This window comes from Parasteatoda tepidariorum, chromosome 10, assembly GCF_043381705.1.
Source record: "Parasteatoda tepidariorum isolate YZ-2023 chromosome 10, CAS_Ptep_4.0, whole genome shotgun sequence".
NCBI classification, from domain to species: domain Eukaryota; kingdom Metazoa; phylum Arthropoda; class Arachnida; order Araneae; family Theridiidae; genus Parasteatoda; species Parasteatoda tepidariorum.
In genome coordinates, this window is record NC_092213.1 from 62509826 (window position 1) to 62524214 (window position 14389).

The following is a 14389-nucleotide window of genomic DNA, read 5'->3' on the forward strand; positions in this document are numbered from 1 at the left end:
TCTATGGGCCGAAACGAATGTTGCCCCCTAAAATTATTCCTCATAAGGCATACATCCCACTAGTTTATTTCAAAATTGGCGAGTCACACTTCCCTAGTTTCCCTTGTTAGTTAGAAGTTTTGACAAAACAGTGGACAAAATTTTCCGTTTAATTCTTAAAAAATAAGAATATAAAGTTGTAAAAAGTTATAAGAAAAATAATATTGGGGCATTAATTTGTTCTTATAGTTTGGATGTGATTACTAGTCATGGTTTCACACCATAAATTGGTGTGAAATTTATGGTGTGATTTATTTAAATTATTCGAGATTTTTTTGTAGGGTTTTAATTCGAGAATGCTAAGCGCTTATTATGAACTTTAGTAAATTTTATGCTTTAAATCAATATTTCTTAGAAAAGCAAATCTTGTTCAAAGGGGCACCTACTTTCTACTTATTCAGATTAAATAGCGAAGTGTGAAGGTTAAGTGTTTAAAAAACAAGACACATTATAGATGCTGTTTAATCCTATAAAAAATAATTCTTTTTTCTTAGCCAAGAGAAAAAGATGTATGTATTTTAAAGGAAATATGTTTAAACTGTTAAAAATAAAGTTGATTTGCAACATTTTAAAATTATAATGGTAGCACAGAAGCTATTTAAAATGGAATATTAGAAATTATTTAAATATTTTTTTATTAATAGTTAGAAATGGGTGTGGTGAAATATTTTTTACAAAAATATTTCTTCCAATTTTTTTTGTGAAAATCCAATCATTAGTACAAAAGCTATTCAAGGTTATATTTTTGCATTTGATTATTTTTAGCACACTGCACTTATTAATTTGTCCAAAAGAACTAGCGTTATTCACCTTTTTCTACACTTTTATTTGAACTAAATATCAGAAGAGTTAAGTATAATAAGAAACTGGTATTATTTACCACGAACTAGCATTGATCATATTGCAAAATGCTGGAAGGAAGGTAGTATTGATAAAGTAAGTACCCGTTTATCCGCCTTATTCAGCATCTTGGCGATTTTTTTACTTGTGATTAAATATTTACATGCCCTTGGTATGTTCAGCAATATAATTTTTGAATGCTCATTTCTATAACTTTTTTTAAATGCTAATTATTGCAACCATTATGAATCGCTAGAAATTGAATATTTACAAGACAAAATGTCTAGTAAATTCTTTCGTTACAAACCAAACTTAAACGTTTAAAGCCTTTTTTTTTACAAACTTGAATTGTATTTTTCTACAAAGAAGTACGCAAGCATGACTCAACCTGTTACATAAAATCTTAATAAAATAATTTTAATGAAAAAATAGTGACTTTTAGGTTTGATGTATCTGCTAATTCACAAAAATAATGTTATTAAGATTTTAATATATTTATTTTAGAAAAGCGAATTTTTGTAAAAAGATTAAATCTATTGAAAACGTGGTAGTGCTAAAACTAGATAATTCTGTATTTTTTGAGTTATTAAAAAATGTAAAACATTTTTTTCGCAAAAAAATTAAATAATGTATGATCATTTTGTAATCACTTTTACAAATGTAATGAGAACACTTTTCACTGGGTAATCACTTAAAGAAATGTAATGAGAATCATGCGTAATGAGATTTTTCCAATTTTTTTTTTGTCATGAGTTATTAGTCAAACATTATCATTAAATCAAAAGATTTCTAAAATCTCGACTCACCCAAATTTTGTGGAAGATGAAAATCACGCTTTTCTATTTAATTTTCAATTTAATAAAACTTATTTTGGTCACTACTACATATAAATTAATTTAATCATACCCAAGTACCATTTTTAATGCTGAGAATGTTGGGGGGGGGAATTTCTTCATTCGGCAATTCAATCCATAACGTCCTATCTCGTTGGTGGTTGTGAAAGAATATTTTTAAAATTCTGGAGCGACTTGAATTTGGAATATATATTACCGATAGCTCGTTCTGCCTAGAGCCCATGAATTAGACAGGCCGACTTATCATTTATTGTTGGAGCAAAGAGCTAACATAAGTACAGCGAATAAATATTTTCAAGTGGTAGTTTATTAATTGTAATTCTTGGTTTAATAAGTTCGATTTAGTAGATTTTAATCCACCACTATTTNGAGGAAGTTACTCGAGTCCTTACCAGCTTTTCGGATGAAGAGGCAATATCCATAAGAAAAAGTAAAAATCTGCTTAGCAGTTCTAAAATAAAAAATGAACTGACTTTTATTTCAACTTATTTTGGGAAGCTCCCTGGAGCTATTGAACACATGGAAAAAAGAAATATGTCTTTCTCCGAGTCACTAAAAATTTTCGACAATACTATTGAAGAACTAATGTCTGTGCCTGGACCATCTGGTGGCATAATAAGGAAGAAATGTGAAAACGTCATCTCTGCAAATACAGACTTTGAATACATCAAGGACATTGCAAAAGTACTTTCTGGTGATACTACAGTTGAACTTACCATATCTCCTACCATGGCAAGTTGTTTTAGGTACGCGCCCATAGCTTCTGTCGAAGTAGAAAGATCCTTCTCTTTGTTTAAAACTATATTGACTGACAGGAGACAAAATTTCTCTTTCGATAATTTGAAAAAGCATCTAGTTGTGATGTGCAACAACAACCAATCATCAGAATAAATCTACATACAATATTATTGTAAGTACGAGTTTTCAATTTTTATTTCGCACCTACGCAGTTGAGGTTTTTTTTTTGTGCAATTATGTCCACTTCTTTTGTACTATTGCTACGACAGTCGAGTAAAATGAATATGTAGGTATACCGGATACTTCTAGCAACTTTTTTTACACCTTGGATACCTATATGGGCTTTAAGGCATTACCAACTACCATTTTGCTCCAATTTTAAGTGCCTTTTTTAAGTGCCTATTTCAAGCTTTTAAAATGCCTTTTTGCCTGCCTATTTTTGCATTTTTTATTGCCTGAAATTCCGGGCTTTAGTAATAACATAACTGATACTAACATAACGTTAACTTGCGAACTTGTTTGCTCCAATATTGCTTGATAGGTCAGCTCTGATAGTATAGGAGCCCTTAGTTCTGCCCTATAAAAGAGTAACAGCTCTATAATACACTCCTATCTTCTATTTTATTTTTACGGAATTCACTTTTAAAATATAGCTGGTGGGTATCTGAGTTAAACATGACCTTTACCCATTTATCGTGCCCATATCAGTCAGTAAGGTAAATTACAGAAAAAAAAGATGATATAAGTTTCATAATAGAGAGAAGAGGACATCGCTGTTCTTTTTGCTTAGTCTTTAAGGCTGGGTGCAATAATGGATTGATTTAATATACAAATTTGAAGTCATGATTAGATCTCATATCTCTGTAAAAGTGTGCTGCAATCGGCTCGTCTTCTTCGATGTTATGGTACTAAAAATATACCGTTAAAGTTTGCAACAATGCGGTGTCTGTCAAAATATTTCTGGATTAATTTGGCAATGTGCTTATCAAATCTTTCTATTTTAAGATCTCTATGGAGGTCTTTTTTGTCTGATCCAACTTGCATTATTGTACTAAGAACTTGCATCTTGGAAAGTTTCTTCATTCGCGTTTTTGAAATATTGCTCCATGCTGGTGATGCATATTGGTCTAATTGAACCCAATCCAGAAGACAAAGGAACTTCCCGAATCAATTATTGGGAATAAACTTGCTTTCGCGGAGGACTTTTTGATGGAACTAACCCGCATTTGCGTTACATGGAGAGGAAAACTACGAAAACCTCCCACAGTTATCCTAACGGCAAGGGGACTAACACGCGATCCGTCTGCCACTGAGGATATTTTACATCAGTACTGTGGTCCGTGCGAGCCGGGTGTGGATCTTTGAAATTTTATTTTATAATATTAGGAGAATTTTGCTTTCGTCGAAGGTTTCTTTGATGGAACTAACTCGCATTTGCGTCACGTGGAGAGAAAAATCACGAAAACTTCCACGGTTAGCCCGACGGCGAAAGAACTGCACCCCATGATCCATCTACCACTGTGGATTTTACGTCTGCACTGTGGTCGGTGCCAGCAAAAATCATTCACTATGAGTTTCAGTCTCTTATACATGAATTAGTGGCTTAAAAATAACGGATCAATGGATTTCTGGCATGCTCTCATCTTCTCTGATTTTTGTCTCATATCATCGATCTCTGCTTCTGCAATAAGGATGACTTTCTTAGTGTTTTCATTGGTAGATACTTTGGACTTTTCAGTTACCTTGTCGAGATATCCTGGATATGCAATAGCTATTGATAGCAGTAGGTAGACTTTCCTATATTTTTCAATTGCTGAGTACCTTCTATAAAGTCATGCCCTCCAGTGCCCTTAGCTTTCTGGACATTAGTTCGTACGAAATTATTAACTTATCATCAGCTTCACCGCTGTTTAAAGTCATTACAGTTACTTGCACATGTGCAGGAGTTGACCATACTTCTCTAAGGTTTAATAAGCTAGCCTTTTGTTTTATTGAAATTATCATTCCAAGCACATAAGTTTCCAACTCTGAGAACTTGTCGAGCTTGACCTCCTGCTGTGTTTGCTGCAGGAATGGTTCTCACTCCGGGATTCAAAGATGATATAGGTGAACGAGTATCTCTGAATTTTCTGACATCATCGGTGTGTTTTGCTGCTTCTTCAGACCTGGTTAATTTTGAATCAGTTGGTAAGTACTGATCATAGTCGGAACTGAAAGTTGTACCTGTAAAGTACTCAAAGATATTCTCTTGGATCACTGATGTCACCACAGTTGCTGCGTCCACTAAGTTAAAGTGCATCATCTTATTAATTACAAACCAGTTTCCGTTTCTTCTCTGACTAAGTTGTTAAATTTATCTAAGACGATAGGATTCCATACAGCTGTATCTTAATCATATGCTGTGATCTTAAGGCTCACTTCACTGGCAACCCATGCATAGGCCTCTTGGTAAGCTTGAATGTCGATTAATGGAGAATTTCTTTTATTACCCACAAGGCTTGGATACTCTTTAACTTGTTTTGCAATAAGTTCTTGTTCAGATGTTATTATTTATCATTTTTCTTTACTACTACGTATAGCTAGATACGAAATCTATATATTGAGAGCATAACATGTTTTCCTGTGAGTGTTTTATATGTGTAATATGATTTTGTGTACATATATGAATGTTTAATTAGTGGATTTGGTAATTTTATCTTTTCATTAAATTGTATATTCATAAAAAAACATTTCAGAATTAAGTTACTGTTAGAGAACTTTGATTTATAAATTATTGTACAAATGTGTTATCGAAAAGTTATAATCTCTTTCCATTTTCTCTATGTATCGTAGCTTTGTCACTGGTAACGGAGTAATGCAGGGACTTACTAATTCCATCACCAGATGGCAGCTCTGCATAAAAATGCTTTCTATTTATGGTTCTATAAGTAGCATTTAATTATGATATTAATTATTAATATGAAATATTTCTAAATTAAGTAAAACGTTTTATTCATATTAAAATTAAAAATACAATTGGGTATACTATAGCCTACGTCACAGGTTGTGTTATTCCTACTAAATTTAACCCATGAACGGCATTTTCTGCGAGCCTAACTTCAAGCCACAAATAAACAAACGAAGTGTTTGATCGTTTAAATAGCTGCTCGCCAGATTTTATTGCATTATAAAGAAAAGTAATTGATATTCGATTTTTGATTAACAATTGATTTAGGTGGATAGTGGCATTTATGTGGATAGTGGCGTAGAATTTAGCATTGCGTCATGGTAAATGTTATTCCTACTAAGTGGAAGTAGTTGTGTTTTTTTTATATTATACCTAATTCATAATCCATTTTTTATTTCATTATATTATTATATTCTGTTTCAGAACTATCACAACTAAACTCTGGCAGTAAAAAATGATAATAAAAATATAACTTTTTTCGTACACATGATGTCCATGTGGCTGTAACATTTAGAATGTATGGTGTATATAAATAAACTGGTTTAAATTGGGTATTATTCACGGAACCTAATTAATTACAATTCTTCGTAGTAATTGAAGACGTAACAGATTTGACAACTATACCAGTGTCATAAGCGTAAAATGCAATGAGGCTACTGATATATCATTTCGTTCTACAAGAAAATCTTAAATGAGCAAAATGTACATCATGGGCTGGAGAATGCTTCCTTAAGAGACACCAGCAAGAATATTTCAGGAGAATGATTTAGCTTCATTAACTTGGATACTTAAATTTCGATTTTGAAGTTAGTATTTTATAATTGTAATGATTCCTATTGAGAAATTAAGTTGGATGAGTTTATATAAAAGTTCTTCATGCTAGACACGATCAAAAACTTTGGTGATGTCTAACATAAGGAATAGTGTTGTTTGTTTTAGGTGTATGCCCCTGCCAATGAAATATATTATTCTTATTAGTTGTTTTGTGGTATCTAATTCTGATCTAAAGCCTTGTAGTTCGTTGGGTAATAGGCATAGGTCTGATTTAGTTCTGGCGAACATAACTTTTTAAAATAATTTTTCTATTGAACTAAGACTAATCGGTCTATAACTATCCGGCTTTTATTAATTCTTATTGATTTTGAGAAAAAGTATATTCAGTAGCCTGGTTTCTATATTATAGGATAATAGTTAAGTTGTTTAAAGTTTAAGTAACGCTCAAATAGGTTTTTGAGCATTGTGTTATTGATTCAATTTAGTACCTTATATAATTTCAGTTTTTTAATACATGTTTTTATCTCAGCTTCATCTGTAGGATCACTTTTCTCAAGCCTTTTGTGATTTTAAAGAAAATTGTTAAGAATTTCTTTAACTATTTTTTCATTGTTTTTTAAAAGTGTGGTATTTTGCGAAAATTGTTCCTCCGTGGAGTCTGCAAATATTTCTGCCTTTTCACTGTCTGTGAAACAAAACCATTTTTCTCTGTTATTGGTTTACTAACTTCAGGTAGTACTTTTTGAGTTCTTGCCATTTGTCAAAATGATAAATCTGGGTATTCCTGTGATTCGGTTTTGAGATCCCATTATTCGCATCTTAAATTCTTGCAATTTATCTTAATTGAGTTATTTCACTTCAATTTGGTATTTTGAGTTACCTGACTTTTGATAACTATTTCTTCATTTATTTCTCTGAAGGATTAAAATTTTGATGTTTGTTGGAAGTTTGAGATAATTCTGAATGCATAATCGTCAATTTGTTTTTGAAAGCTTTCTATTTTCCTTTGCCAAGTGGGCTCCCGGATTGTATATAATACTGATTGGTTATCAGAAGACAGTTCATTAAGTACACAGACAGCTATTGCGACATCAGCATTTGATATGGCAAAGTCAAGGCTGTCTGGTCTGTGGTTTTGATTTTCTGGGAAATGAATTGGTACGGGAGGCACTATTACATTATCGATGTAGTTTTCGAAGATTTTACCATCCTTGTTCATAAAAAAAAAACAGCCCCTTGTAGTATGTTTCGAATTAAATGCGCCAGCAAATATCGTTTTTAAATCCAAAAGGAAATACATTTATTACATCATTTTTAGTGACGCTATGTCTTGTCGAATGGTAAACACCGAAAATTTTGTTTATGATATCATATTCAAGTAATATGGAGATTTTCTCGTAAATATCTTTGTTGTTGCTGTTGTATTCAGTAGTATAAAGGCTATTTTATGCGGGAAATTGCAACTCCTTCGCCTCTGTTATTATAATCGCATCAATAGATTTTGTAATTTGAAATCTTGATTTTGATGTTTTGGTTTAAGGGTGTTTCTGTTACTACTATGTTATCCGGGTTCTGTTCTGTAATAAATTTATTTAATTTTAAATATTTATTGAGTAAACCATTAGCATACCAAGTAATTTTTTACAAGGTTAATAAGTTCTCTAAGTTCATTATAAACTTGCCTTGCATCCTCAATGATGGTCATGCTGTAATTATTTAAAAGTATTTATTTGATTACATGCGTTGGTTTTAAGTATAATGCAAAAAACTTACCTTTGGTGATTTGTGAATTGTTTGAGTTCTTAATTTTGGATTTTTCAGATTTTTTTGGAAATTTAATTACTCATCCTATGACGGTAGATGGATCTGCTTCTCCTTTGCACAGAGTTCGTTGGTTCTTCTTTAGGTTTTTAGCATTTGTAAGTCCTGTGATCGCAACCACATTTCATTCACTCTGGCAAATGATGACAGGATCTTTGATCATGATTGAAGCCTTGGCACTGGAAGCATTGAATTATTCATTGGGAACCTCTACAGTTTTCAACTTAGATGTGAAAGCGCATCAAATAGTGCAGTTCATAAATCTTTTTGTTGTTCTCCGTTTTTAATAGCGTCACTATAAAAATTGCATTTTTTTCCTTTTCTTCATTTTTGAATCTAGTCATCGTCCTTTTGTTGGATTCAACAAAAAAATATTTATTTTCCTATAGTGTAAAACATTTATTTAAAATTAAAACTTATTCTTTTTAGTATTAACTATGTTGCCATTCAAGGTCAACTGAACTTACGATACAAAAAGAAAATGTCGTTTTTTTATTGCACAATGAATGTAACATATGTGGCGCTTTCATCAACAACATTCTACCAACTATTGACAAATGATATTGTATCAAAATATTATTATAAAAATGCAAAATTTAAGTTAAAGTTTATAGTCCTTGAAAATAACAAGTATTTTGATGTTACTACCACTCCGCGTGACTTTTTCATTCAGAACTTCATGGGCATTCTCTGAATTCTTTACAGTGGACTGCTTTTTTTCGTTCGAATAATTTAGAAGCTGGAATTTTTAAACTGTAGATTCGCTGAACAGGGTGGAATAATTCTTCATTTTTAACGCACTAACCTACCATTTCCATCTTTACTTGGGTAAATGAGAATTACACACCTCAATGGCCAAAATGCGCGTTTCTGATTGACATTTTCAATTAAGATAATATCACCGATTTTAATTGATTCCTCTGGATGTTTCGAAGGTCGTTTGAGCAGTAGTTGTCCAGGGTACTCTGTTCTAAATTTCTGCCTTAAATTTTCCCTTAGACGTTGTTTATATTGAATTCTTTTTGGAAAATTCACTTTATCTATATGATCCAGATCAGGAACTATCACTTATTAAATAGGCTACAGGGACATTACTGGAGTTAAAGGCTGCAAATGATCTGGATTTTCTGATATGTAAGTATAAGGTCTTGCATGCATAATGGACTCTCAATCACAAATCAAAGTTGACATTTCTTCTTGCGTCAAACTTACGTTATCTAATACACACCATAGTTCCTTCTTCACAGATTGGATAAGGTGTTTCCAAAACCCTTCCCACCAAGCGGTGGAAGGAGGATTTAACTTCCAAGTTATTTTCTTGACACTTGCCTCTACCTCAACTACTTCCCAATCAATCGAGTTCAAAAGATTATTTGTACCGACAAAATTACTTCCTGTAAAGGAGTAGAGGTCGTCCCCGGCGGGCTATAAATCTCACTAAGCTTGGTAGAAACACTTTAGTTGATAAAGACAGTACGAGTTTCTAAATGAACAGCTGTAAAAACTGCACCTGTGCCATAGGTGGGCTATAAATCTCACTAAACTTGGTAGAAACACTTTAGTTGATAAAGACAGTACGAGTTTCTAAATGAACAGCTGTAAAGACTGCACCTGTGCCATAGGAGAATTCAGTTCTTGCCTCTTCTCTCCAGAACAAGCAGACCAGCAAGATCAACACCACAAATTTCAAATACTGGTGTATCCCTGATTCTGTCTTCTGGCAATGCAACAGGAATTGTCTTAATTGCTTTAGCCGTATGTTTTCTGCATCTGACACACTTTTCAATTATGTTTCTGCCAGTTTTTCTCGCATTTATGATCCAGACGCTTTCCCTTTAATCCATCAACAGAGTATATAGCCCACAATGTAGCAATTCTAAAAGCTATTCTCGGATGTATAACTCTACCCATTTATGTTTACTAGGTAATTAAATGCATTCGTTTTAAGGTTCTCGCAATCTTTTCTTTCTGCTAATTTTGTTTTAACACGAATTCTTCCTGGAAGACTTTTGAAATGAGAAAAAGATTTCAATCTAGATAAGTATTCTTCAGTAAAAGATTGTCTTCAACTAAAGTAACTATCTTTCTTCCAGATTCTAAAAGTTCTTTTAACCCCTTCCTTCTCGCTCCCGTGAAAATGACGTTAAGGGGTTAAGGACAAATCACCCCTCATTCTGTTCTCTATTGTTTTACGAGAATTAGTCAAGAATCTTATAATCCATGCAACCATTCTGATTATTTTTCTACAGCTTAAAGTGTATGTAAGAAATCAACCTTTTTCAAGCGTGACATTTAACAAAGTCAATGATCTCTTTTCAATCACTGTAAATTCTTCTTGTTTGTTTAATGAATCGGATTTTGGCCACTGATCTCCTTCCTTCTTCAACCAGGATGGTCCCTCTCACCAATGGGAGTCAATTAATTTCTTTACAGTACACCTCTTGACCAATGAGAGTCAATTTCTTTACAGTGCAACCTCTTGAAGGTAAATCGGTGGGGGGTTTTCAGAAGCAGTTATGTGTTTCAAGTCCTGTATACCTAAAAATGTCCTTAACCCTATTTTGAACAAATGCAGTCCATGGCTGTTGATTTTGAATTCAGTGTAGCGTAGTTGATGAATCTGTCCAGAAAAATTCTTTTACATTCGTAAGATTCAAAGCTTTTTTTAAGGGAGAGAACTAATCTAACACCAATATTGCAAGCTATAAATCTCAATCTTGGAATAGAGATTCTCTTTAAAAGGGCAATTCTGAACTTGACAAGAACTCATTGAATTTTCACTTCTCTTTCACTCTTGCTCCTTACGTACACAAGTGATACATAAGCTAAATTAGAGGCACCACATAATGTATGCAAACTTAATGAGGGATCAGAGGATCTAAAATTTTTGGAATTTTTAATTGTGTCAGCTAAAACTTTGTTGAGTCATTTCATGAACTACTTAACCAGTTCTGTCAGTATTTCAGCATCCCAATTTAGTTTTGATTTCTAGCTTTCTTGGAGCAATAGTTTTGGAAAAAGAGTGACTGGACCAGAAAATCCAATGGGAACGAATACCTGCTGAGCCAATGAGAACAAAATTCTTCTAGTTATCGGTTTTTCCGATTTAGTTACAGCGCTGACATCACAAAATAAGGTATCTTCATAGCGATCCCACAACATACCTAAAACAGGAGTTGGTTTAGCTGCATTTTTTGACCTGTTGCATTCGGTAGACTCACACCCTTTTAATTCGAATTTAGCTTCGACCATCAACTCGGTAGACACTTTAACAAATTTATATATTTTTTTCTGAGTCTACTAACATGACGCAATTATCAACATAAAATTACTTTTTTAATTTTACATCAATAATTTTAGCTTCATGTTTTACATTCTCAAGATGGTACAGTAGAACAGCTCCAAGAAGGAAAGGGCTTCAATCTGTATCTAAAATCTCTCTTCTATGTCTAAAAACTTGTAGCTTTTTATTTTTGGCATTTTCCCGCCAGAGAAAATGGAGTTAATCACTGTCTTCTTTACAAATTGAAATGTGCAAAACTTGAAATGTGCACAGCTTTACCTTTCCAATTATTTTTAAAAAACATGTTTTTGTTAGAGAATCTTTTCCAGGGATTACTGTTCTCCATACCATTTATTGCTCCTTGAATACAAATATCTACGCAGAATAATCGGAATTGCTTTTTCACATCTATAGAAAAAATGCTGAATAGATGTAAAATGCAAAATTCTGTACGAAAATTCATCGTAATAAGAAATTAATATTTCAATTTTTTATTCACTAACTTGTTTTAATTATTAAAATTTTTAAATAATTGAGTTAAGTAACTGAAATTTGTTTTAATTTATATTGTTTAATTTTATTAAATTCGTTTTAAATACATTGAAGCTCAAATATATCTTTTATATAACGTACGATTATTTGTCAGTAACAATTTAATTTAAAAAATAAGTGAAAAAAGGATAGCGAAACAATTATCGCTATTTATTTTTGCTTGTTAATAACAAAGGAAGTTGTGAAACGGATCTTAATATCTTCTAATGGTTCAGAGCCATTTAAAGCTCTTCATTACAATGTTTCTTTTTAGACTTATTAATATTTGATAATATCAACATTTCCTCATCCTGAAGGAGGCGAATCTTTTATTCTTATTTTTTAAACTACTCTTCGAAATCCGTTCCAATCGTTTGTCTTTCGGATGAGATTTTCCTCTGGTGGGAATTTTTCTTCGACTGTATTTGGTTGACTGATCTCTTTTTCTTCTTTTTCTTTCGGCCGTGAATATCTCAAAATGTCAAAACGTGATTGAAATCGGCGATGAGAAAAGAAGATATTCCTTTTAATCTCCCACTTTTCTAAAACGTTACATCTTCGAATAGTAATATTTTTAATCGTTTCAGTAAAAACAATTTAACTTGTATTTTTTAAAAATTCAAATAAATTACCATCTCTTATCGTCTGCTGAAAACCATTCAGTATGTCGAATTTAAATCACCAAACGATCAACTTAATTTTAAAGATCGTCTGCATCTGGCAACCCTGACAGTGGCTATTCTTTTTTCCCCTGCTCTACTGCGCACAGCAGTCGTGCGTATCGCAAGGACAGTATCGCACCGTGCTCTATGTTTTGCAACGGATTTTTTTTAATTGCTGCGCATCGGGAATTACCAGACTGAAAAATGAAAGCTCTATTTTCAACGGTTGTTCTTAACTGCCATTGATATTAATTAAGAAAGGGGCGAGGTTGATAGTTACAGATCAAAATTGGTTTGTTCGTTAATAAGTTGTCGGAGCTTAGAAATCCATCATGCTGTTCTTCAAGCACTAATGAAGAATACGTTTTTCGCTAGAAGTTTATTTGCTTTATCAGTGATACAACGGATATTTTTTCGAAAATAACTCCACCTATTCCTGCTATTGTTTTCTTCAAAACGAAACAATTTTTTTTTAAAATTATTCCTTAAGAATTACTTTGAGAGAAGAAGCAAACCGTTTTTTTCTTCTTCTTTTGATTATTTAATGATTATAATTTTTAACTGCTCAAAAAACAACTGTTAAAAAAGTTTATACACCATAAAAACGTACCGATTACTGATTTTACAAATCACACTGACATAAAGAAATGACCAGGCATAAACCAAACGACGATACATTTATAGCATCAATTGGTATAGTGATAGATATTATTTTTTTAGAAGTTTCTGCAATATAAAACTTTGGCCAGAAACTATGATTATATTGGTCAGTATACATAAAAAGATTTCAAGTCTATTCGCTGCTGACAAGATTAACTGCAAGCGACACTATCGGCTTTCCTTCGTCACCTATTCTTGTTATTACACTAAAATGGTAATTAAATAAGTAAAAATTAAATAATTACCCATTTTAGGTTCAAGTTGCGATTCACCATTTCGATAAATATTTTTTTATTAAAGCTGTGACGTATATTTCTCACTTATTTTATTTCTGCTATTAAGGGTTTTGAAGAAATGTATAAAATATATGTAATTCAATTTGAGGAAAGCACATTCTGTTCAGAAATTTTTAATATGCGCTAGTATTCATTTATTTTTTCAAACTTATAACTTGACAAATTAAACTTTTAATTTTTTTTAATTATTCCACTTGAGCTTAATCCTATCTTTTTATAACGGATTGAAGTTACAAGTTTTGTATATAAAATAATACAAATATCATAAATAAAACTAGTGTTCAACGAAATGATTTGTTCATTGATTCGGCCAATGGTGCGTTTTCGTATTACTCTATTTGTCAAATTAAATATTTTTCCATCGGGAAACATTTTTCTGCGTCTTATGAATGCAATTTAATCATATTTTAATGAAAATAATACCTCATTTTCATAAGATTTCTATACGTGGAATAAAATGGGTTAGAAATACTAAATAAAAAGATAAAGGCAAAAAAAAACATTGTTTTTTTTTATATATTATTAATTGTATCTTGTATTGCTTGATTTTCGGGCACAGGATATTCAAAAATACTTCTTTTATTTTGCAATTTATTGTCGGTTCCTAAAACTCCTTAAGGCTTTAAACTTTCTTGCAAAGTATGAAAAATCGTATGAACCAATCATTTCTAAAATTACAAAATAGTTCTTTAAGTATTTTTAGAGAAATTCAAAAAAATATCAAAAACGGAAAGCGTCACTTCCATCATTGTAGAGTAGTGTGTGTATATATATATATATATGTATGTCACATTGTTATGTGGCATATAATTTGTTTAAATAACTTCTTAACCTGCAAATAAAATAACTGATTAAATCAAGCAGCAAGTTTTTGTAAATGGGTTTATCTTTATAACTTATTAAAAAGATTTTCAATGTAATTGGTTGAGATAGTTAGTTGAGTT